The 27161-nt window shown below is 37.8% G+C and overlaps 2 long non-coding RNA genes across 3 annotated transcripts in view; one reads left to right on the top strand and one right to left on the bottom strand.

Annotated features, from left to right (window-relative positions):
- Window positions 1-1730: 1730 nt before the first annotated feature.
- The window catches only part of LOC138923486 (uncharacterized), a 37581-nt gene continuing 12150 nt past the window's right edge, over window positions 1731-27161 (bottom strand). The window contains exon 2 of the long non-coding RNA XR_011437149.1: window positions 1731-5131. This is a non-coding gene — a long non-coding RNA (uncharacterized lncRNA). The remainder of the gene's footprint in view (window positions 5132-27161) is intronic.
- LOC111772931 (uncharacterized) lies at window positions 3395-22228 on the top strand. 2 transcript variants are annotated; one of them, XR_011437148.1, is made up of 5 exons: window positions 3395-3527; window positions 5910-6149; window positions 10143-10268; window positions 18505-18576; window positions 21165-22228. It is a non-coding gene; the product is annotated as an uncharacterized lncRNA (long non-coding RNA). The 2 variants fall into 2 exon arrangements; XR_002807089.2 differs by lacking the exon at window positions 21165-22228 and having other exon boundaries at window positions 18505-18631.

Raw genomic sequence — 27161 nt, 5'->3', positions numbered from 1 at the left:
GTCAGCCTTGCATTGTGGCTACTTGGAATCTTTTATTTTGATTTGAATTCCCTGAAGTACCTATCATAAGGCCTTAGATAAATGTTTGTTTTATTAAATTTAAATGCTTATATTCATTAAGTTGTCTCCTTTTGGTACTTTGTTACAAGTTTTGAGAGTTGCTTTGAAAGTTTTTTTTAACTCTTTCTCATCACCAGAGAATGGCTTAGTAGATGTCTAAAGGAGACGAAGGACCGGTGTAAAATTTCCAATTCAATGATTGACCAAAAGTTGATGGTATTGTGGAAGTAATTTATTTTAAAATATAAGGTTTTCAGAAACTGTTAAATAATACCAAGAAAAAAGTGATCATAAGTTTGTCTGTAAAACTAATATTTCAGAAACTCATTTAGGCAGTAGAGATTAGAGGATTTCATTGATACCAATACACAGATTTTTACATTTTACTACTGCTGAAATGGGGACTCATCTTAAAATGAATTGTTGTTGGCCAGGCAGTAGTCAAAGCATCGTTGTCATTGCCCACATGTCCATAAACTTGATCACAGGGGCCAGCCCGGTGGTGCAGTGGTTAAGTTCGCACGTTCTGCTTCTCCGTGGCCTGGGGTTCACTGGTTCAGATCGGGGATGTGGACATGGCACCACTTGGCAAAAACCATGCTGTGGTAGGTGTCCCACATATAAAAGTAGAGGAAGATGGGCACGGCTGTTAGCTCAGGGCCAGTCTTCCTCAGCAAAAGGAGGAGGATTGGCAGTAGTTAACTCAGGGCTAATCTTCCTCAAAAAAAGTTCTTTTAAATAAATAAACTTGATCACAGATGTTTGTGTTGTCACCACTTCATTTAAGTTACTTGTATTGACAATGCTACACGTTGAATTTAATTGTCATTTGAAATGTCTTAACAGGATTATACTAGGTTTCTGCAGAAAAGCAAGGAAACAGAGCATATGATATTTGATAAAAATCTATGTCTAAATAATTCTCAAAGAGCATTTTCATGTATATACATAATAAAAATTCTCAGTGAATAGTGTTATGTCATAGTTTAGGTGACAGTGATATATTTTTTCTCATGGTATGGGAAATATTCATGTATCTGAAAATATATTGCATTTTAGAGTTGTTGACAGCCAATAGTTTCTGCCACTGCTAACATAAAAATCTAATTTTATTTTTCTAAGCAAAAAAGTTCCTTAAGGAAAAATCATTAAGAGAAATCCAGAAAGCCTAACTATTGCCCAATGGATTTGCAGATGAAATACATCAACTGAATGTAAAACCATTGTAATATGTCAAGTTTTCTCATATCTTTCTGAAATTGAGTTTACTAAACACATCACAAAATTCTATTTCTGTGTGCTGTAGCTTGAAAATACTGTATAGCTCCACTTTTTTCCTTTTTGCTCAAAATGCTACCTTTATAATAGATAATTAACCTCGAAAGCTCTTCTAACATCTAAAAAAGAAAGGGGAAGGGATTTAGAGAAACAAAAGATAGAGAGATAGAGATACAAAAGCAACAGCTATAAATAGATCCCTTATAAAGCAATGAAATGAAATTGTTGAAAAACTTGTTTGAAAGCACAGAATAATATCAGAGTAAGAGATAAATGAAAAACAAGAAGAGGATTGATAACACCTCATACCACAAGACAATTGCATAGAAGCAGAGGTCACAAACTAGCTGCCCCGGGGCAGCACGAAGTCCAAGTATCTTTCAGACCACATAGACCTCAGCAATTTTTAATTAGTTTCCCAGATTTAGAAGATTTTACATTACAATATGAATTTTAAGTTTCTCTTGAAAAATCACAATGTCTGGTAACACTGAACTCGCAGTCCCACAAAGCAGGTCTTCACAGATTGGAAAACTGGCTGCGCTTTTTGGACCGGATGTACACTCTCTAGTTTGCTATTGCATCTACTCACCCTGTTTCTCTGTGAGGTTATAACGTAGGAGCTGTGGAGATTGAACTGTGGGATGTTGCCTGAAATTATGATCAGTGAAAAGACAAGCTGTAAGTGTGACCCTTGAGGCAAGCTGGTAGATTTCTGAAATGGAAATCTTAGAATATACAGTCCAGATCAAAAGTTGATACCAAACATATTAAAAATGTTTTATCAGCAGAAGCAGCAGCAGCATGATCATCATAGCTAACATCTACGGAGCTCTTAAAATAAGTCAAATAACCTGTTAAACACTTTGCAGCTATTATTCATTCAATTAATTTTTGTAGGTATTGTCAGATGTGATGAGTCACAGAGATGCAGAGATAAACAAAGTAGACATACTTCACTATCTTTTTGGAGCTTACAGTATGATAACAGAGGCAAATATTACCCAAATAATTACATATATATATATATATATATATATGGCAGGCGTCTATGTTATTATACACACATATAGAGATATATATATAACATATAGTAAGAATATACTATATGTATAATATACATATACAGAGATAAATATATAAGATATACTACATAGTATATCTATGCTTTCATACATATACATTTGTATATTTACATGTGTATATGACATACATATGTATGATTATGTTTAAACCATATGAATTTGCTATTTGCCTATATTTAACCTCAAAAATGGTCACTGCATATGATTCAAATTAATACATTTTAATTGAGAATGGAGGAAATGCTTTTCCCCTGCTCCCGACCTTTCCTTCATGCAGAGGAGTTGCTAACCCTCCTGGCCTCTCTTTGCCCCCATGCCCCTCTGTCCACACATTCTGCCCTGTGAGGTGTAGTAAGTGATTTATTCTGTGTATTTGGAAGGAGGAACTAGCCTTAGGAGCCTTGCTCCTTCATCTCCTCTTTCTCACAGGGAGCCAGAATTCTGTCTTGCTCTTCCAAGCTGTAAGGCCTATGGGAGGTTTGAATTTATCCATAACTTCCAGAGCCTGACGTGTTGTTTAAAAGTAATAAAAGTAACATTTGGTTCCTCATCTGCCTGATTTCTGTCTATCTTTTCATGCATTTCAAACAAGGTACCTGTTCCGCCACACGCCCAGCTGAGTGAGCAAAGTGGGCTAGGTTGCCAAGAGACCAACAACCTGGAGACAGTGAACAAAACATATGGCTTTACTGGGGAGTTACTTACAGGGAAGGTCCAGTGGCGGCTGGCTGAACAGGTGATGTGCATCCACTATCGCTCCCTGAGAGAAGCTTGCTTAAGTAGGCAGAAGAACAAAGCCTGCATGCTTGCCAAGGGGGACTGTCCTGTATGACCTGCATTCAAAGGATCAGAGGCATCCCCCACCCCAGAGGGCCTCCGTGTTCCCTCAGACCATGAGGGTCTCTGTGCTAACTCTCCCATGAGAAAGCAGCTGTGTTGGCCAAGCCCAGGACTATTATCACCATGAGTGCTGGCACATAGCCCTGACAAGGAGCCTCAAGGACATGTGGTTTTAAAGGGGGCATGCCAGCTAGCACCCCTACAGTACCCCAATGCTTCTGGTATTAGGAATGAACAAGATTCTATGCATGAGAATAATAAAGGGTAAGAATGGGTTTTGACTGGTAAATCAGAAGAGTTCTCTTTAAACAAGTGATGTTTAAACTGAGAAGTAAAGGTTGGGTGGGAGTGAGCTCTGTGTGCTGTGTGTGCTTGTGGGAGGACAGAGATATGTTCCAGGCAAAGAAGAGCATTTGTAAAACCTCAGAGGCAGCAAAAACCAGGAACTTGTGAGGAACTGAAAGAAGGTCTTTCAGTCAGATAGTGAATAAAGTAGAACAAGATGAATTTGGAAGGACAGGCGGGTACATTATGTGGAGCCTTATAGGTCATGTCTGGGTTTGGGGATGGGAAGTCATTGAAGGGATTGAAGCAGGGGAGAACATAATTATTTCCCTATCTTATCTAGTCTTCAAAACAATTCTTGATGGAAGGTATTATTATTATGCCCCTGTATCAGCTGAATAAACTGAGATGCAGAGAGGTTAAACTGTAAATGTATTATTTGGTAGCACATATGTATGATTCCAGGGGCCATCCTTTTAATGACTCTTCTATTCTACCTATCAAAAAGAAGTACATAGTCTAATCTATAGAAATTTCAGGGCATATGTGCATTTGTAGATTATGACTTTCAAATAATAGATATGACTAACCCACCAGCTTTTTTAGGGATTGATAAAAATTATTTGGTATTTGTAATTCCATACCTCTCTGTGTTTAGGGAAATAAAATGGACAATCAAGGCAATTCATCCTTCCAGTCTCTACAATAGTATTATAATGTTAGGGAAGATTTAATTTTTTAATTGTGAGGTTCCTCTTTTGTGTTACATAAACAAATTCAATAATTTCTCCCAAACAAGGTAATTAAAAATAGATTGAAGGAAGGGGAACAGAGGATAAGAATGTCCTAGCACTTCATGAAAAGTTTTGGTAGACTTGAAAGCGAAGATGCTAAATTATTCTCTTCATATCTAAGAGTGCCAGAAATGGACACATGATTTTAAAGTTCATTCATCATTGACTTCATGTACAGTTTGTACATTGGTTACTGGTAACTTCTATGCCATCCGTGTCTGCTGTTCTTAGTTTAGAAAACAAAGATCCATATATCCTGTTTCTCTGTCTGAAAAGGTTGTGTTGTCAGTTTCTTTAGAAAAGATATCCATCTGCCATTTGATCAGTTTCTATGTGTGAAATATGACATACCGTCTCGGTTATGCTGAACAGCAGGTGCTCAGACCTTCAAAGACCTGACTCTCGAGCTTGCATTTCCTTCACTCCACATGGCTTCTGTGGCATCCTGTGTAATGGTTTTGTACTTTTTCCTGTGGAAACTCTCATACCCGCACTGCTTCAGCTTCAGTCTGGTTTAGCAATCAGAATACATGGTGTCTGCCCAGGACATTCTGTAAGCATAGTAAGGAGACCGTGGCAGTCATGCCTGACTGAATTTTCTTTCTCTTGTAAAGGAACTACTGCTCATGCGTTCATTCAGCCGTGAATGCTTGGCTTTTTCGTTACAGTTACTAGGACACTGAAAAAGGAAGTTATTTTTGTTTTTCATTCATCTCCAGAAAAGCAAGAAAGTAAAATAGCACTGGAATCAGTCCCTTGTCTTCATGCCCTGGGTGGGGACAATTTTTGCTAAAGCAATAATAAAAAGAAAAGGACACCAATTTAATTCATTAGATTATCTTCATCAAGTGCAGAGTGCATTTTCAAATAAAAAGCAAAACATTTATACAATCATCAGATGTGTAAATATTGTATTAAATCAGCTGAATTCAATAGAGAATTATTAAACATAAAGAACTCTGGTCTTTCTTTCATTGTCCCTTCCAAACTGTGTTTTTAGACTTACTCCTGCTCCTGAATGAAAGATAGGGCAATTCCCCTAAATTTTCTGATCTGTGTTAATGAGAAGAACAATTTAATTTATGTAATAAAAAATGTCCAATCTGAGCTAGCATAACAGACTAATTCCAGTACTGTTCATTTAATATAAAATGCACTGTCCTCAATTACCACCCCCTTTCCCACAAGCCTGCTTCAGGTCTGGAGGCCTTCCTTGGGGTGGTGGGGAGGCTCAGAGGGCTAGACTTTTTTCTCTCGCTTGCTTCCCTCTTCTCTCATTTACTAGCTGCTGCATCAGACCCTTCAAGGGTCAAGTCAATGTGAAAAGGGGAATGAGAGGAAGGGCAGTGTCTTAAGTGGTGGGCGCAGCGGTAATTTTCTGAGTCTTTCTCTCCTAGTTCTCCGGACTCTGTCCCCTCTCCACTCTGCAGCCCCCCTCCACCAACCACTGCTGGAGTCTGGGCTCTACCTGCTGCTCCTGAAATGTTGGAAATACTTCCTCTCAGCCGGCAGCTTTTGACACCCCTCCTCAGCCCCTTTTTAATACATTGTTTCCTTCTTTCAACAGACTGAGTTCTTACCTCAAACTTCACCCATACTCTCCACAACCTTCAGCAAGATCCAAGATACACAGCCAGCATTTACTTCAGATGTGTGAACTGCTGTCCTACCATCTTCAAGGCTAAGACTCCAAACTGCTTTACATACTACATCTAGCGTGACTAAGAATAATAAGCAAGAGCCTGTGGCCAAGTACATCATTGGGTAGCCACAAATTATAAAAAGAACATGCCACTACATCAACAAGGTAGAGGTCTTTCATTTTTGCAGGAGTGCATGCATGCGTGCATGTGTGGGCGGTCGTATTTATCAACTACTACTCATATTTATTGATACTAGGGTCATATTTATTAACCACCCATATGCAAGCTCAGCACATAAACTATCTCTCTTAATCCTCACACTAACTCTATCAATTAGATTCTATTATTAGCCTAATTTTATAGATGAGAGTACTTAGAGGTTTACGAGTTTAAATAACTTGCCAAAGTTCACACACCTTGTAAATGGTAGAGCTGGAACTCAAGCTTAGTACCACTGTCAGATGCGTAGGCCTAGCTCACTGTAGTTCCTACATCACCTTCCCTTGGGACCAGAGTGTTATTAGCTTAAGGAGTGAGTGGAGCCGGGCTATTAAAATGGATTCTTGCATCCGTAGCCAAAAGTTTGCCCAGATAATACTTTAACGACAGCTTTCATCTCTGTGTTATTGATAAAAATCTTTCACTGAGCAAGGTGTGTCTTGGGTACAGGCCTCTACATGACTGTAATCTTCCTATTAAACAATACAAAACAATAGCAACTCCAAGTATTCAAGTAGTCCATCCACTCCCTCACATGCCTTGTTGCATATTGTATCAATAATATAGTCAACAATGTCGTTATTCAAACTTCTTCTGACAGTTAATGAAATTTATAGTTTATTTGGTTATGATTTCTAGGAGTCCAGCCATGCATTTTGAATTCCAGTTTACAGGTAACTTGTGGCATTTTTGAGCATTGAAAGTAATCTTATTACTCATAATAGCTCCTGAGAAAAAATGAGTTCAGTCAATAATATTACCAAGCAGGTCATCCACAAGCCACATTAGGATCATGGTGAATTCAGAGCAAGTGGATTTGCTTTATAGCCAAGACAGCATATTGAAACCTTGAAAAAATTAAGGTTCTTGGCTATTAGGCCTAAAGGAACCTTGGTGGCAAGGTTCAATGGAGAAAGAGAAAGTCATAATTGGTCCGGAGAATAGGCTCTAGGAATGTTCCTTATGTTAATGCATACTGTCTAAAGGGATTTAAGAAGCAAAGTATAGATCCAAGAAACCACTTGACTAACGGTTTAATCTGACAGGATGGTTGTGCCAACAGAAAACCCATTCATCTCCCCACTGGCCCTGCTTAAGCCAACCATAAAATTAGCATTTCCAAACTAGGGTTTCATGTTAGTTCTATACAATGCTTTACAAAAACAAGAGCTACTTGATCAGGTAAGTTTGGAAAATATTTCAATCAGTACTCTCACCTAAAGATTTATGACATATATTATTATATTAAAGCTTTCACAGGAGTCCTGAAAACAAGAAACCTGTTTAACACTGTTCGACTTAGGATTTCATAGATTTGTTTGATCAGGAAACCATCTTTTGTGCAACACCTTTAGTTTACTGAACGACACTTTCAGAAAAACTGATCCAGTGTAATTAGGGAACTCTATATCCTATGCTCAAAGAAGTCATGCTCAAGATTAGTGATTATTACTTCTTGTAGTAAAGCTATTGAGAATGTTTTGGTAGCATGGTTTAAAGGAAATGATCTTTAAAATGTTACCAGCATGGATATATTCTAGATGTCTGTTCAAGGTCCATAGACTTCAAGGTGGAAATAGGTTGACAAACTTGAGTGAAAATTAGAGAGCCTCCAGGAATGGGCCTCAATAGAAGGTCCATCTACCTTTTCATGTAAATGAAACAAGATGTCCCTATGGATAAAGTTAAGGCTTTTACTTAAAAGTCAATTCTAGAATCCAATCCAACTAAAAGCCAGAAAGTAATAAAGATTACAAAGTTCTATACCATAGAAAAATTTAACCTAGAAAATTTGTCAGTGGATCTTCCTCTATTTTGTGTGTGGGATGCCAACATAGCATGGCTTGACGAGCAATGTATAGGTCTGTGTCAGGCATCTGAACCCGTGAACCCTGGGCTGCTGAAACAGAGTGCATGACCTTAACCACTATGCCACCAGGCTGGCCCCCTAGCTAATATTTTTGAAGGCCTACTTTGTGTCAAGCACAGAGGTGAGTACTTACACGAATTAACTGTTAATCCTCACAGCAACACACATTTTATAGAAGGGAAAGGAAACTGAAGATATGAGACTTTAAGTAATTTGTTCAAATTCATATTGATAATAAGTAGTTGAGCCAGAGTTACCACTCTATTCAATAGCCTAGTATGGAATTTTTATGTATTTGGGTTTTATGAGTTAGGGTACTTGTTTGGATGTAACAAAAGTCAAAATAACAGTCACCTAAATAAAATAGGTTACTCCTCTCTTAGTTCATGTAAGAGTAGTTCAGAACTGGATAAAGCACTTTCCATCTTTATTAACATGTAGTCTATAGCTCATGGCCAAATACGGCTGCTCCAGATCTCACCATCACATCCACATTCCAGCTGGTAAGAAAGGAAGAAGACAGCGCAGTGTACTCTTTTAGAGGCCAGATCTAGAAGTTGCCTATTACTTTTACCCATACCCTATGGACTAGAATTTAATTGAATGGCTATATCTAGCTTCAAGGAAGGCTGAGAAATGAAATCTTTATTCTGGGTGTTCATGTGCTTGGTTAAAATCCCAGGGTTCTTCATGCAACTCAACAACAAAAGAACAAACAACCCAATCAAAAAATGGGCAGAGGATATGAACAGACATTTTTCCAAAGAAGATATACGAATGGCCAATAGGCACAGGAAAAGATGTTCAACATCACTAATCATCAGGGAAATGCAAATCAAAACAACAATGAGATAGCACCTTACGCCTGTTAGAATGGCTATAATTACCATGACAAAAAAATAACAAATGTTGGAGAGGATGTGGAGAAAAGCGAACCCTCATATGCTGCTGGTGGGAATACAAACTGGTGAAGCCACCATGGAAAACAGTATAGAGATTTCTCAAAAAATTAAAAATTGAAATACCATGTGACCCAGCTATTATACTACTGGGTATTTATCTGAAGAACTGGAAATCAGCAATTAAAAGACACTTGTGCACCCCTATGTTAATTGCAGCAGTATTCACAAAAGCCAACATGTAGAAGCAACCCAAGGCCCATCAGCTGATGATTGGATAAAGAAGATGTGGTGTATATATATATTATAAAGTATTATAAAGTCGTTGGAAATTATTGTCTGATCAACCCAGAGATCAGAAATACTCACCATGTCTTTGTGGTGCCATTACGGTACAGATTGTGTCAAAGTATAAACGATAAACGTTGAGTTAATGCAAATGAGTCCATGAATGATACATATTTACAAGGGTCAAGGAGTAGTCACTAAAGCTATTAGCAGTCTCATTTATTCCTACTGGATTAAATGGATCACAAATAAGAAAACTAAATGTGAGTCAGGTGTTACCAATTAAAAGACACATCATAGGCAATAAAGAATATTTATCCTAACTAAATACACATGTGAAAACCATCAAGCTAACTATGAGATTAAGTTGGACAACATATTAGAGAAAAATCTACATTAGAGCAATCCATTTTGAAATCCATGAGGATAGAACACATCAAACAACTCTGTGGTGGGGCCAGCCCTGTGGCCTGGTAGTTGAGTTCAGCATGCTCCACTTCGGCAGCCCAGGTTCGGTTCCCGGGTGTGATCCTACACCACTCATCAGCAGCCATGCTGTGGCTGTGAATCTTCCTCAGACAAAAAAAAAAAATTTCTATAGAAATGTCTATTAAGAACCATTTTCCTTTGGGAAAAAAATATGTGAAAAATCTATGGAACTACACAGAAATTATTACAAATATCATAAGTAAATGGCTCAATGTTTGAAGAATAATATTTTGCTTTCTTTATCTGAAAAACACTAATAGGCAGTGAATTTATCACTTTGACAGAAGTAAGTCTATATATATATATATATATATATATTTGTGTGTGTGTGTGTCTGAGGAGGATTGGCCCTGAGCTAACATCTGTTGCCAATCTTGCTCTATTTTATGTAGGATGCCGCCACAGTATGGCTTGATGAGCAGTGCTAGGTCTGTGCTTGGGATCTGAATCTGTGAACCCTGGGCCGCTGAAGCCCAGCACGTGAACTTAACCACTCAGCCACTGGGCCAGCCCCAGCAGTAAGTCAATTTTAAAAAATTCTGTTTTTATATGGCTTGCACTGATAAAGAGTTCTGATTTCTTTTAAATTTCTATATCTTCATTTCCCTTTCTTTTCTTTTTTACCTTTTCAAATATTTTCCCAGGTATTCACTTTTCTTGAGAAAAGCACTTCAACTACCTGCACCTCACTTTTGTTAGTACTTTGTAGCTTTCAAATCCCTTTCATATGCAATTTTCATTTACTCCTTGAAACTAACGCATGTTAATGCAAAGTGCAATGTCTTATTAGAAATCTTTGAAGCTCAAAACATTTCTTAATTTTCTCTTCTTTATCTAGTGAAATCCAGGCATTCTGATTTATGATCTTTTTAATTGATGGGAGTTCTTGTACTCTGGAGCCTCCAAAGCACTAAGTGTAGCTACCACATGTTCTCTAATAAGTTCTTTGGACCCACAAATACAATTTCAAGGAATGTAGACCTTGAGTTTCCTGGGAGGTCATGTACACACAGCAATATTCTTTAACAGATAAGAGGGAAATTTATTCTTTTTAAATGTTATAAAACTTGGGGGAAATTTTTATATTGAATCCTAAGAATCATGGGCCATGTAAATATTTTTTTATGTTTGCAGTAGTGGTCTTAGCTTGAAACTTAGGTATTTTTATCTTTGGATTTAGATAAGTTTGGGCACATCTGAAGGTTCTATGCTAGTAGTTTTGAAAATCTTTTTGTAGCAGAAGACTCCTTTGTTCTAAAGAAATCTTCAGAGGAAATGAAAATAAAACAGATAAAATTGATGATAACATGGTTGAAGTAGGGCAGGCGTGGGTGTGGGACCTCTTCCCCTCTGTGGGAATGTGGGTAACTCTGAGTACTTCACTCTATCAGTGACACAGATTGCCCTTCAGCTCAGCCCTATGACTCAGACCTCTACCATAGGGTAGGACCTATAAAAGAACAGACTGCAAAAGTGAAAGCTGTTTCTTACATGTTTATGAGATACTGAGAGTCCAACACAAAAATAATATGTACAGTATGTCAAAGAAAGCAGCCCTGGAGAGTGGAGGTTATACTATGATGGATATTTCTGAAGCAAGGAGCAGGCGCAGCAGATTGAGCAGCAAATTGAGTAGTAGGTCCATATTTGGGCCTTTAAGGGCAATCTCATCTTTGATGCCCATCAGCAGGACCTAAGTTTCACAGCTTTCAAGGCCTTGGTAGCAGAAATCCCAAGGAACTGGGAAGCAGAAGAAAATTGCAGATGTGCCATAGTAGCTGATAGGATGTTTCTTGAGGACATTTAAGACATACCCTTGACTTGAGCTTGAGCTTGACTGATCATACCTGCTCTTAAAATTTCCTTGACTTAAATGCATTCCTTTACTTTCTAGGATACAAAAATCTGGGGTTTCAACCAGGTACATTTGTAGGTATTTATATTTATTTAATTTTTTTTGGCAAAATTTTGACCCCACACATCACATATTGTGAAACGGTAGGATGAACTCTTGTATGGGAAAACAAGTAAGGTACTTTAATCTTGATGACTTCTGGTCAGTTTTCTTCTTGCATATTTGGCATTTGAAACCCTAGAAACACTCATAAATAGTTGAGGAGAAGAAGGAGGCAGGGAAGGAGATATAAGCCCCTTTCTATTTGCTAGAAGCCATATAACAGTGAGTATATCAGACAGGGCCCAGTCAGGAAAACAGAATTCACGTTGTTTCCACACGGAGGATTTAATATAGGGAATGGTGACAGAGCTGTTGGAGGCCTTCAGGGCAAAAAGGGAACATTGGGGTAAACTCAGAGCTAATAAGAGCAAGCAAGGACTGACCCAAAGGTCTGTGGGGACAAAAGGGAAAAGATGGAAGTTACTTGAGCAGCAGCTTAGACGGGAGTTTCATAGAGCTGAGGCTCTGACCTCTAATCAGGGTCCCACCTGGTTGGTTCTGGTTCCTCTAAGGCATATATAATGAGACCTGTTCTGGCAGTGCCAAAAGGAGTGGGAATAAGTAATCACTTTTGGGGTAAATTATTGATGCCAGGTATTGCTGAGAGAAAAAACAAGAGGAAGGAGATATTTTCTGCCCTTCCTGCCCCGCTTGTGTACTCCCTCTAGTGACCCCTATTGGCAGAACCCAATAGGAGATCAGCTGGCAAAGCTGTACCTTGCAGAGGCCTATAGAAGGATAGATTTGGGGCTGAGACAACAGGTAAATAGAACAAGCACAGAAAAGAACTGTGTGACTATTATGGCTCTATGTTTTTCCCCCCAGGTTGGTATGACAGCACCATTGGTAATATTTTTCATTTTGATTCTATATTGTTCAAAAACATATGAGACAAATGTCTTATAAAATTAGTCTCAGATAAAAAGTTGGATATGAATTATGGCAAAGGTACTATTTTTGAAAGATATTCTTCAACACTCACTTTTATATATTGACATAGTGATGTTAAAGAACTCCATTCAGCACCTTGAAGATATATTTCACAGGCAATTTTAGACACATTAAAAATTATTTAATATTAGGAGCTTGACTGATCATACCTGCTCTTAAAATTTCCTTGACTTAAATGCATTCCTTTACTTTCTAGGATACAAAAATCTGGGGTTTCAACCAGGTACATTTGTAGGTATTTATATTTATTTAATTTTTTTTGGCAAAATTTTGACCCCACACATCACATATTGTGAAATGGTAGGATGAACTCTTGTATGGGAAAACAAGTAAGGTACTTTAATCTTGATGACTTCTGGTCAGTTTTCTTCTTGCATATTTGGCATTTGAAACAAATGGATTGTGCTTGCTTTAATCCAAAGCATGAGATATCAGAATCTGAAGGCCCACCTCATAGATCTCAATCCCTAGGCTAGGCAATACACTGCCCATTCATTCAACAGATGCTTATTGCACTGTTACTCTATCAGTCAGAATTCAGGCAGGGGAGGAGAATCCCTATGTGTTCTGGGAAAAGGGCTCTATTATAGGAATTAGACTTTGCAATTGTGGGAAGAGCTAGGAAAGTGAAGATCTGGAAGGGAGAGTCTAGAAGATCAGAGAAGTTAGCAAGCAGCCAGTCTGAGAAGGCAAGTACACCCAATTGCTCAATTAGAACCATAAAAGAAGATCCCATGGAAAGCTTTATGGAGAGTTGTTCTTTCTATGGAGACCAACTCCAGGAGGCCATAGCCAAGCGTCTGGGGGTCTGCATGAGGCCACTATTGATCATCAGGGCCAGCAGACCAGAAGAAGATGTACCAGCAGAGCAGAGGAGAACCAAGACACGCTCGATGTCACTGATGACCACTTCATCTGTCCGTCACCTCATCTGGCTGCAAAACAACTTTCAGAGAGTAATGTCTGCTGCAGCACTAATTTTCAAACCTCTTGCAAGTTCTTTTGGCTAACTCTATAGGTAGGGGGACCATAAGGTGAGTGGACTCTGGAAAATATAGCTTTAGGTTTAACCAAGATGACATAATAGTCCATCATAGCTTGTCTGAGCAAGAAACTTATTAAGTAATCCTCTGTAAAATGGGAATAATAGCAGGGTGTTTGTGAGTGTGAAATGACATAATGCATTTAAAGATTTTAACAGTGTCTGCCACATGGTGCACACTCAAACAGTGATTTCTATTATTATATATTAAATAGATAAAGAAAATTGGAAAGTAGTATGATTAACACTACTCAAGGTAAATTAAGACCATTATATGTACATTGCTGTGGTGGCCATGAGAATATGTTTCTTAGATCTCTGACTGCTGAAAGTGTAACTAATGGCCCCAGCTGCTAAGCTCCGGAACCCACTACCTTATTTGTGCTAGGGCCATGCCTTCCCAGTGGGCTTGAGCCAATGACTGGGTGTGGCAGGGATACTAAGGCAGGTCTGTTCCTGGGAGATCAGGGATTCCTCTAGTGTCCCTTTGGCTGAAGACCTCCCAGATGGCCGTGCTGAGATTTTCTTAGAACGTCAAGGCCCATCTAGATTCCTTCCTTCAGGAAGGAAGAAGGAAAGAAGGAAAATCCTGTTATCCTGAGACCACTCTGATGAAAACCCATGGAAGCCACTCCCACTCCATGTCTCCCTACTTTCTTATCCACTTTCATTGGGCCTTTGGCTGGAATGAAGCTATCCTTGGGAGAGTATCCTGAGAAGAGTATCAGCTTTTTCCACATCCCAGGAAATCCAAGTAAGTGTAGATACAGTTCACCCTGCAGTTTATAATACATCAGTAAATAAACTGGCATCTATTCTAGCCCAAACCATAGTTAATATAATATTTGAATAAGACTGTAAGAGATGTTAAAAGATAAACTGAGGTATATTAAAAATTTTAAGAGTTTATTTGAGCAAAAATCAATTAAAACTGGGCAGCACCTAACCCAAAGCGGTTAGGAGCGCTCCCCCTACAGGAGCCAGGGGAAAGACACATATGGAGAAAGTGCAGAAGCAAAGAAAGGAAATTACTTGATTGGCTACAGCTTAAAGCCTAGCTGGCTGCTTGTGATTGGTCATCCTTAGCGTTTTGATTTTGTGACCCTGAGGCATTTATAGCCCTAGATTTTGGTTTGCTTACCAAGGCCACCATGGCATTATTACAGCCACATCAGTCTAATTAATGGCCTCCTTGTTTAACGTTCAATGTTAAGTTCAGGGATAAGCTAATCCCCGTTTCTTCAATTGCTTTAACCTCTATTCCTGTTTCAGTTGAGATTATTAGCAATACGCTATCTAAGCGAATACTCTGTTGTCCTAAAGAAAATTCTTTTCCAGGAATACAAGTTAATGTTCAAATGCTTTCACTGGATTCAATCGAAGAACCATGAAGAAATTTTGATTCTTTTTCGAATTCTCTTTTGGAGACCTTCATTATTTTAGTGTTCTTTACATAAAGATCTGTATGTCAAAATCATATAGGATTCAGTACCAGAATGTTTTATTCTGTCTTTCATCTAAAAATGGTAACAAAAGATTTCATCCTGCCGTTGCCCTGCTGGCCAGGAAGCTCAAGTTTAAGTTCAATGCTTAAGAACAATCTTCTCTCTTTTCTAGTAATTTTTTTCTCTTTTTCGCTGTATGATTTCTTATCTTCCTGGTTTTATTTGTAATGATCATATTGTATATGAGTATAAGTACCCTAAAATATTTGGATTTTCTCAAAGGGGAGGGGAATAAGTAGGCTATTTTAAATTAAGATTCTTAAATTATGTATACCAATGTTTACTCCAAACAAACTGCGATTACAAATTACTGACCAAGTTTTGGAAAGAAATACTACTTAACAGTTGTGAATAATTTAACAGTTCTAATTCCAATTCAAGTGAGTGTGTGAAGTTTACATCTTATAGCTTTTCTATTTAAAAGAATGAATCTTTCCCTTTCTCCTGAGTCAGGTACCAGAAGTGGGACAGGGAACTAATAGGCAGCGAATGCAGCTCTGGAGTAAAACTCATCCGCCCCAGCTGGCTCTTCCCTCAGTGTCCTCATTCATAAAATGAGGAGGTGGGAAGAGAGGGGCCTAAGGGATCATTGCCAGTCCTGGAAGTGTACATTTCCTTATAAGTTTAAGCTAACTTGATTTCAATATTTAATTCACCTCTAATTATCGTAAGAGAACTCATTCAGGAACGACAAAAAGAGGTGGCATGGGCGAGAGGAAGTTTCCAAACTCGCATCTATTTACAAAGACCCGCTCAGGAAATGGACTCTAAGGAAGCATTTCTTTTCAAATTAGATTTGAATATTATATCACATAAATCACATAATGAGGCTTTTGAAGTTCCAAGAACTCAAAATTCCATCCAGTGATCTGACATCATGAAAATGGATCCTTAACCAGTCAAAAGAACTAATTCTTTATGGGGAAAACTGATACTAAAAACATCTACAATTTCTTAGTGATTATAGTACTTTTGTGAAATATAATCAGTTTGAAAACACACTTTTTTGATATGTATCGTGTAAAACAGATACTGTGCTTGACAACGGTGGAGAATAGTCTTAGTAAATATTTGGAAATAGAGCGATTTTTGTTTCAAGCATAACTCACCAATTATTTTATTCTAGCAGTCAAGATAAACAAAACAATCAGACCTGAAAGAATTTGGTGTTAACTTAGTTGTGAAATGTCAGATAAACTTTACATGCCGCAACAGGTTGGGAACTGCTCTTTTCCCTGTCACACTAAGATAAACTCCAAACAAAAGTATATAATAAAGGCAGATTACATAGCATCAGAACTGCTAAGCTGCTGGCACACAGTAGATACTTAGCAAACATTTGTAATGAATGAACATAATTGTATGTTATCTGCTCAATTTAGGGTTTAAAATTGAAGTTATTAGTCCTCACCAAAATGGATGGATTTTATTTCTCTACAGCACATGGAACACATTTTAGAATGTGTAAATATGTAGGTGTATATAGATACCACTGATATTATATTTTTGGCGTGGTGTACAGTTGTTTGAGGTGGTTGCTGTTGGCTATTTCTAAAATATTGAAAACGAACTTTTTACTTGTGGGAATTCCCTTGAGTCTGAACTTACAAAGTGCTATAAGCTCTATTTTATCTTGGTATTGAGGCTCTCCAAAGGATGTAGTGTTAAAAACCTCAAAGGAAACTGTATTTTATGTAGCAGATGCAATCAGCCACAGCACAAAAACAGCACTTTACTGAAGTCTTCTGAGAGAGCCAAGTGCTTTGAATCTCAAAATTCAGCTGAAAGGGGCTAGAAGCAGTTACTGGACATGGTATACTTCCCTTGGTTTACTATTTCTATATCCCAGAAAACCATTTGAGAATAAACATAAGGAAGAACAGTCATATTGGCAATTAACGTAGAGTAGTGTTAGAAATCCAGGGATCCCCTAGAGAAGAAGCAAATGTAAGCACAACTGTTTCTTTCAGTGCCTTACACATTGTAGGTCAGAAAAAACAAAACAAAACAAAACAAAACAATGCTTACATTTTCATTCAAACTCACATCCACCAGGTTTTTTCTGGGCCCATCGAATTCAATGATATAACAGTCTGAGAGTTTGCAGGATTGAGCAGAAAAATGTCATTGTTAAAAATAAATTGGTATATAAGCTAGCAGAGTTTTTTTTTTTTGAGCTTAAGATGTTGGCTGCTTCACAGTTCTTGTCCCCACGGAAACAGGATGTGCTTGGTATAGCTCGATGACGAGTGAAATAACAGCCTCGTTGCTGCGGCTGTATCCCTGGGGATGGTTTCGCTGTGGCTTTCTCCTGACTGCTGCACTCTGGGTTCATCTGTGGCTCGGCTGTTCTTTCTACAAGTTGGGGAGTTTGCCACAGGTTTGAAGTTGCATTTGAGGGTGTCTAAAGTTATTAATATTTAACATCCACCACTCCACTTGTCTTCTTATGCTATTTGTTGTTTCTTCCCTTTGCTTTGCTTGTTTAATCTATAGCATTTGTTCTTTTAAAACTCTATTTAATATATGGCTAATTTTCTCTTTTGATGTAAATTTACAGTTTCCTTTGATCCTTATCAATGCCTTGTTTAGTCACTCCTACTAGATTTTTAAGATCCACAAGGACAAGAATTATTTCTTTTAAACCACCAACAGGATTAGGACAGTGCTTAGCACATAACGAACCCACAATATATGTGGACTGGTGGGTAAACATCTCACTTCAGGGCTCCTTGCTCTGTAATATGTAGATGTACAGGTCAGTTGTCCTCACGTTTATTCAGCAGAGATTTGTTGATAAACCCCTGGCTTCTCTCGAGTGGATTATCCTTGATGATCTTGTTTTGCTGTTTGTGCTACTCATGGCTCGTGGGTGATCTTTGTCCCCAGATGGATTGCAATATTTATTATTGGCCTAAATCTGCAGTAAACTCCAGGAAGGATAGCACCACTATCACATTTAAACAGTTAACATTGTATGGAAGTTGAAGCTGTGTCCACACAGCCAATTTTCTCAAGAATTCACTTGCCTTATTATATTCTGCTTCTTTGTTTGTTTTGTATCAAACAAAAGGCCTTTGCCACAGCTGCTGGATTAAGTAATGGCTCAAAATATCAGTCTTCAAGGTCATGCAAACACACTGCTATTTTTTCCTTTGGACAAGGATAAAGATTTCAACTCCTGTAAAAATCCTCAAAACATCCCTATATACTCATAAATAGCCCTCGCATGGGTCACCTCTTCCTCTCAAAAACCATACGAAAGATAATTTTCTTGTTTTTTTTTTTTTAATTCCCAGCATGGTTCCTGCTATCTAACTTTGAAGTGTTCCACTCGCTGAGTTCTTAAGAATGTTGAGATTGTTTTCCAGGTATGAAGTTTAGAGCTTGTTGCTGAAATGAGAGCAAATGAAGTACAACAAAATATTTGAGAGTCTGGTACTTTTAAAAAATCTAGAATTTCTTAATGGGAATATTTTGAATATGTTAAAAATGTATATTTAAAATTTTATAGCTTATCCTACAAAGTAAAGTCCGAAGGCTCTTTGCGCTTCCAGTTATTGAATTGGTAATTATCAATTCTTTGTAAACTGCTCCTTTTTACTATTCTAAGCTATCAGTAAAATTTTAAAGCTTTAATGAATGAAGTGTCGTTTTTAAAAGTGCCCAAAGGAGTCAGTTCTTCCCATGGATGAATACGTTATTTCTCTTGTACATTTGAAATAAGAGAAATCTTCTAGTATTGAACGTACTGGCATATTTCTCCTAGTACCATCCATCCCTCTTAGGAGGTAAATGAGACAATTAAGGATTAACTCCTTCAAAGTACAGGGAAACCACTTCCCATACAGAGGAGTTGATTTACTGTACTGTCCTGTGTAATCAAATGAATTCATATGGCACCTTTACTGAAATGCAATTAAATCATTAATCCCTAAGCACCTAGTTTATTTCCCAGGAAGGATCTTAGCCTTTAGGAAAATACAAACCAGTTTGAGATTAAGGAGGTATTGCAACCATGTGTTCGTAGCAAAAGAGAGTATAAGAGGAGCGGTGGGGAAGACAAACTGGACTGCACTGTTTAAACTAGAATTCTCTTACTCCCACCTCTACCTGGACAAAACAGCTTATTGCATTCACTTTCTGTATGGATTTTTGCTTTTTAAACAAAAGTAATATTTTTAAGCAATAATTATGTGTATATAGTAAAGATGCGATTTTAAGACTTGATTTTCAAATAGCTCTCTTAGTTTCTTTGGAGGTAGCAGCCAAAAGTTGAAAACTACCCTCATCTTATGTTAGATAATACCACAGAGAGTATTTCTAACTTCAGCTTTAGTTTCTGTCTACTGGCTAGACCTATTTTAAATTTGCTAACCTGTTTAATGAGCTCCAAAAATAAATGTATATTATAAAGATCACTGAAGCACACTCACTATATACAGAGAAATGACACGGAGAGGGCATTTATGCAGTATGTGACCTCAATAACCCAAAGCAGATTTAATTCAATCTGGGAACCTGGGATTACATTGGAGCTGGTATCTGGGTCTACTAGTAGCTGTAACAGCATCTTTAAAACATGGCAGAATCTTGGATCGTCTGTGTCCTCACAATGATTGAGTCCTTTGTGAAAATAGAAGTTTATTCTTGTTCTTGTTTTTATCACAAGGAGTTAAAAATAAAATTTTTAAATCAAATAAAGTTCCCTTAAAATTTTATAGCCAATTCTGAATTAAGAAATGAACCAGTAAAAAGTCATGCATTTCTGACAGTGCTCAAAATAACAGGGGGAAAAATGTTCCCCATGATATCACTTCACTGTGCAGACATAACACATAGGCTTAGAGGTACCTGGAAAGGTAGCCCATAGAAGCTTCCATTTTACCATTACAGATTCATTCTTACAAAATTCAAGTAATGCTGGTTAGGAAACTCACAGACCTGCCAAGACTCTGGTGCAAAGGGGTTTATCCAAGTGATTTTTGGCAGGTGATTCAAGGCAACAACAGAAGAACAACACGGAAGATGTGCTGAAAGGGAGAAGCAGGCCGGAAACAGGGCCAGAAAGGAGACGCCAGTGATCATTTCATAATAAAAAAGCTGCCTAGGACCAGCTATGCTGGCTGTTCCTCCCACCCATTTCTGTTCACCAAGATCCTAGGGTGCCTTGACCCTGGTGATGAAAGCAGTGAGGAGGGGAAGAGAAGCAAAAAACAAAGATTGATAATTTTTTTTTAATGATACTGCAAATGGTTAGCATGGTAGTGGATGTAAATAATTTAAGACAGCAGTTGATAATGTAAGATCAAGTGTGTCAAGATAACAATGGTCTAAGAAGGGAGAAACTTGTGGTTCCAAGGACCTTAATACTTTCCATTTATATTGAATTTCATTTCTCAGCAACAAAGACACTTGAGGATTCAGTGTGTACAATGTCATTCCCCTAGTAATGATGGGCACTGGCGGGGAGGGGTGGGTCGTGTGGTGGTCTCAGCCAACTTGAGTTGTAAGTTCAATTATTTCTGAAAAGCAGCAAATTGGGAATCCTTCAGCATCCTTTCCCCACTTCAAAAAAGAGTTTTCATGATGTCGAGGGTGTAGTTCATGCGGAAGAATTTGTTTTTTGCAAATTTATTCTTGCAAGGTGAGGAATAAGACTTCTGATGACAATTCAACTTTCAAAGAGAAGAGTCCTTGTATGACACATCCGGGAATAAGTCTCTAAGAGATGCCGTAGAGTATGGGTAGAAGGGCTATTCTGTGGAGGTGAGATCTAGAACCGCACAGTTATGTTCCACTGGATTTTGTTATGACTGTCCAGGGGAAAGGAGGTGAACTTTGAGGAATACATAGCATCAAAACTTATTACACTCTTTCTTTATCTCCTTTTTAAAAAATTCACTTTCTTCTTTCAGTTATTTCCTCTTAAATGTTTTTTTTTCTTTCTCTTTACCAGAACTATATCTCAAATCTCTAATCTTGCCCTGGTAGGAGTCAAGGGGTGAGGAAGGTAAGGAAGCGCATTCTGAGTGCGGGGATACCATAAAGCACACTGTAGCAGTGCGTCTGGTACACTCTCATTTGAAAATCTGCCTTTGAAACTTTCAGCAGAGAAGAAAACTGTCTAGTATTCAATTCACATGAAAATTTATTTCACTGGGTTCATGTCATAGGCCCATGACTGTGTAACGAGTCATAATCTTTACAAACACAATGACTCAACAGAGAAATGTTACAAAGCTGTAATTCAAACACATTAATTTCAGAGGCCATTAATGCTGTTAAAAAAGGGGTTTTTGCTAACCAGATAATGGATACTCTTAATCACCTTTCAATTATAATACAGTTACTGACACTCTGAACAAACTATTTTCTTTATATAATGACTATAGGACTTGACAATAAGAACTTTCAATACTCAACTCCCAGGTATGAGAAAACATCTCGAAATCAATGATTAGTGTAATTGAATGGTAAAGATTCAAGAATTTACTTAAACACAAAAAAATGAGTCTATCTCTGCAAATACGTCTGCTACAGATTTTCAAATCTGGTGATTTACTCTGAGTCAACTCATTGACTTCTAATTCTCATCAACACATAAAAATGAAAAAAAAAAGAAAGATGAGTTTCAAATGGTGCTCCATCACTATTTTTGTTGGCATTTTTTAAAAATTTCATTTTATTTTTAATTGCTTTTTCTCCCCAAATCCCCCCAGTACATAGTTGTACATTTTACTTGTGGGTCCTTCTAGTTGTGGCATGTGGGATGCTGCCTCAGCATGGCCTAATGAGCAGTGCCATGTCCGCACCCAGGATCTGAACCAGTGAAACCCTGGGCCACCAAAGCGGAGCATGTGAACTTAACCACTCGGCCACGGGGCGGCCCCTTGTTGGCATTTTTGTAAATGACGTTTTCAATTGTTTTAATTCATATGAAAATCATTAACAGAGTTAGTTGCCTATGTGGAATCTATTTGGAGCTTAATGTTTTAAAATTGTTTAACAAAAAAAAGAAAAGCATTTGTGACTTTTATGAGACAATTGAAATAGGAACCCTGTCCAAGTATTTGATGATATTAATGAATTTTTTAAATTATGTTTTTAGGAGAATAGTATGATGATTTTTTTTTTAAGAATGTGTGGATTGTTTATTAGATTTCATCATCATCTTAATCATCAAACATTTGTTGACCTCTGCTGTCTCTAGAGCTCTGTGCTCCAGATGAATTATTTGATATTGGGCCATTACCAGGTGGTAATTATTCCATCTCTGTTTGAAGATCATGTCCAGCCCACTTGACTGCTTTTAATTTAAGCTCATTCTTGGACACTAGCCACTGAATTCCAAGCATTTTCAAATGATAAATTACTCTTTATCAAGTTAATATAGTATGTGTTAGCTGTTCTAAAATAACCAACCTGATGTGAATATGTTATGTTAACTTTAATATCATTGCCAAAGGATCGGTAGTAAATGCAATATTTGGCCTTAGTTCTTTTTTAAGGTGGGCATTTAGTTTATATCAAAGTAATACTGTGTATATAGTTTTTAAAGAATCAAATAGTATGACAAAAACTTTGAAGAAAAGCAGCAGACTCTTGCTCCTTGCCCTCCTCCTAACCCAAATACCAAGGTATCTGTCAATACCCTCCAGCCAAAGGCTACCAGGAACATACCTGTAATTGAACAAGTAGGGCTTATTACTCATTTCAGTGAGGGAGAACTCACACCATGGGGAACTATAGGGTGTCTCAGTTAAAGGGTGTGAAAAGGGACTTATTATAGGATTGGGCTTTGGTTTGTAGATGAGGAAGAAATATTCCTCCACCCTTCTAGGTTCTTCCGGATGGTTTGGTCTGGGAATTAAACTGACACGAGACAGAACAACAGGAGAAAATTAAACAAAGTTAATAACATGCATAAATGTGAGAAACCCAGGAAAACTGAGTAACTCCTCAAAATGGCCAAAGCCACCACCTTAAATGGCATCTTCAGCTAAAGACAAAGGAATATTTGGAGGTAGTGGTTTGGGACTTCAAAGGTGAGGAAGGCAGTTCACATGGAGAAGGAAAAGCAAATGTTTGGTAAACAAATGTTTGCCATACCTTGCAAAGACAGTGAGACATGGAGAGGACTTTGATCAAATGGGCCTTGCTAGCTTCCTCTCTGTCTATCACACCTAGTTCATATTATACTACAGTTATCTATGGTATTAGCTCCTTCCTGGAACAGGCCTTCTATCTTAAATTCGTTTAAGCAGTTGGGGAGGAGATCAAAATTTCTTCCTGAGTCTTTTGTTCTTAAAAATAATCAAACCAAGGAGACACACTTTGGGGTAGCAAATTCTGCTCCCCTCCAGGTTGTAGTTCCTTTGGGACAGTTTCCTGCTCTGGATTAGATGCTGTTTAAAAGTGGGGACAATTCTGTGATTGGATATCTCAATAAATCATGTCTATTGGGAAGGCAGTCTAGAAAGATGCTAAAGCTAGAGCGATAAGAAGCAGCCCTCCCTCATATTAGCTAGAATAGGGAGATGTTTGGTGTTTTGTGGTTTGAGGAATGCTTTTGTCTTGTCTGTGTTTAGATACAATTATAGAGTGGTCTTCATTTTGCCTTGATCAATCTTAGTCACAGAGTGGCCTTGTCTGATGTTAATATTCTGTGAAATTCTATATGTTCAGCAGGAGAACACCAAGGCCTAGCTGTGAGTGTCAGGCTAGCCCACAGCAACACCAAAGCCTGGCTGATAGAACTAGTTCCTAGAGGTCAGCAGTTGCTTTTCTCTTTCCCACATCTTTCCCCAGAGGAAATCACATTCAATTTTTAGCAGTTTCTTCTAGCACTTACCTCTAGATTCCTAAATATTGTTTCTCCTTATTTTTAAATATTTGATTTATTTTTAAATATTTGACTTTCTACTGTAGGAAGAAGCCCTCTGCTCTCATATCCATCCTACCATACTCATTCTCCACATACACACCTCCTGTGCCTATCCTGATAATGTAATTATATCATCCATTTTAGTTAAAGTAATTATAGATATTTTCATTATTATGGCTATGTAAATTTTATTCATATCAGGACTGTATAGTATACTATGACTATATTATCTTTTCCTTTAGAGTTTAGTTTTACCAATGTCTCCTTTTGTTTCCTTTGCTCAGTTATCAATAATTCTTCTCTAAAATGCTCTAATAGAATTGCAAAACTTCTCTTAAAATGCTTAAAACATTAGTAGCTCCTTGGTTCCATTCTCCCCCTCGCAGACCGCCAATCTGGGCTGCTCAGATGGCTGCTGCGATCTGGACCAGGAGCTCGCGAGGCCTGTGGCATTACCGTCACCCTGGGATTTCATTTTACGCATGCGATTGACCTCTATCCTTGGCTGGATTTTCTGTTTCCTGACTTTCTTGTGCTACTCCATTGCTTTTGAAAGAGGATGTCTCTTAATAGCTTCCCAAGAGAAGGCACAGTTTTGGATATTTGCTTCCTTTTTCTCTCCCTGCATACCTGAATGATCCTTTGGGGGAAACAGAAGTCTAAATTGGATAGAGGTTTACCTTAGAATATTGAAGTCACAACTCTGTTATTGTCTAGGTCTTGGTGGTGTTGTTGAGATGTCCCACATCTTCTGATTTAAATGTGACCTCTTTTCCCTCTTTGGAGGCCGTTAAGATCTTTGTCCTTGCTGCTTTGAATATTCGTGATATGACCAGTTATGATTTTTTTTGAAATGTGTTGTTCTGTTTTCTTTTGGTCTGGAATATCAAGTCCTTTCATTCTGAGTAACTTTCTTATATTATTTCTTTGATAATTTCTTTCCCTCTGTTTTTTCTCTCTAGGACTCTGAGTTGACCACCTGGATTGAACTGTTAATACTCTTAACTTCCTTTTTGTCCTATTGTCTTTTTGTTTGACCCTCTGGGAAATTTTCTCAACTGCTTCCTCCTACCCACATACTGTTTTAAAAAGTTTCTGTTATCATGTTTTAATTTCTGTGATATCTTTCTCATTGTCTGAATGCTTCATTTTTTAGAAAATCTTTTCTTGTTGTGGGTGCATTATCTTCTCTTATCCTAGACTCTAAGAATGTTAATCATAGATTCACTTGGTATTTTCTTCTCTTGCCTATGTTGACTCTATTTTTTTCAAGTCCTTTATTCCTGTTTGCTTTAGTCTCTAGCATTATATTAGAGACTTTTTTAAATGCCTGACCTCATTGACTGTTATTCCATCCTTAAACGTGAGGCATGAGGAGTGGCGTTTGGAAACTTTATATGCACAGATAGGGCTTATGACTGGCTGCTTCATTGTGGATGATCTGGCAGAGGCAGGGCAAGCTTTTGAGGGTGGGGAGTAGGGGAGAGGGACACTAAAATTTTCATTATCCATAGGTTTTTTTGGGGGGGTGTTCAGTTACACAAGAGAGGAAACCTCTAATTTTCTGCCTGAGAGGTTCTTGGAGCTGGGCAGAAGAATAGAGTCGGACTTCACTATCTAAAATTGTAGTATTTCACTTAACTCCTTGTCAGAATGGTACCTCCCTTCAGTTCTCAGCTCAAGCCGGGCCTCCTGCCTTTCTTCTGCAGTTTTTTCAGAAAGAAAAGTCTAGCTTCTGATGGGTGGGAGAGAGATGTCCCTGGCTATTTGGGGCTGAGGAGAGAGATCTAGGAATCTACTTGCTCCCCAAACTGAATTTCAACAGAAACTTCTTTACAGCCCCAACTTTACTCTCACTTTCAGAGGTACTGGATGTCTTTAATTCCCGGGACCTTTTGAGATTCTATAGCAAGAACTGTCCAATTTTCCACCATATAGGTAGTCTTTTTGCTTGATTGAGTCATTTATGACTTGTCCATGTGCTTTCGATCTTCCAAATGTTTGTTGATATCTTGTTTCTGTCATCATCGATTCTCTTTGTCCTTTGGGGTCTCTATATTATTTTATCATTTTCAGTGGCATTTCAGGAGGAAGCAGAGATCGAATATGTATCTAATCTACACTGTTTAACTGGAAGCCTTAACTTTGATTTTTACTACTTGCTCTTTAAAAACATGTTTAAATTAGTAAGCATATTGAGATTCTGATAATTAATTTGTATTTTTTCAACACAATAAGTTATGGGGAAACAAACAAAACAACTACTTTTCCTTCTCCTTCCACTCATCTGAGTTTGTCCTAAACGGATAAAAGATGAACAGACATTCAATAAGAGTTTTCCAACAGGGCAAAATTAATCTGGGCTGATTGCACCAAAATTTTCTGATATAGGCAACTATAGAAACTCAAAGAAAACAAAATCAGGTAACAGAGCTAATAATATTGACTCATAGTACCCCAAGCGTACTTTTGCTTACATCTGACTTATCCACCACTACTCACCATAAATTCCATGGAAAATAGCACACTTTATTACACTTCAAAACTTTATTGTCCTCACCTCTTGTCCAGTCTATTGTAGTGTTATTTCTTCAGGTCATAAACAAGTGATTATCCTACTTACTTGAATTTTTATCTCTGCTCACTTTGATCCTTTTAGTGTTAAGAAGAACTGTTGTCTTTTCAACTACATAATGTTTTATATGAATTCAAGACTGCATGTTAGTGGAAGTGCAAGACTTCAATATTAGTAGAAGCACAGAATTCTCAGTAAAGAAAGTAAAAGAAAGTATTAGTAGTCATAATAACTAGTAGCCACAATGAAGATGATAATCAAATGTTAAACCCACCAAAGTGGATTTTTACAGTTAACATCTGTGGGTGTCAAAATCTTGATTGCAAATGTCAGTTCTTTCCGTGGTTAGTGACATCAATTATTTGGAAACAAGGTGCAGGAGCACGCAGATGCTTGTTTCAACAAGTAAACGCAGTGTGGCATGCGGTAGGTAGGTCTCACTTTGCAAATATTACATGCTCTTCAGAAGGCAGACAGACAGCAAGTTTCGACTT

Source organism: Equus caballus, chromosome 3 (genome assembly GCF_041296265.1).
Source record: "Equus caballus isolate H_3958 breed thoroughbred chromosome 3, TB-T2T, whole genome shotgun sequence".
NCBI classification, from domain to species: Eukaryota; Metazoa; Chordata; class Mammalia; order Perissodactyla; family Equidae; genus Equus; species Equus caballus.
The sequence above is the reverse complement of the archived record's forward strand: the minus strand, read 5'-3'. Positions and strand labels throughout refer to the sequence as shown.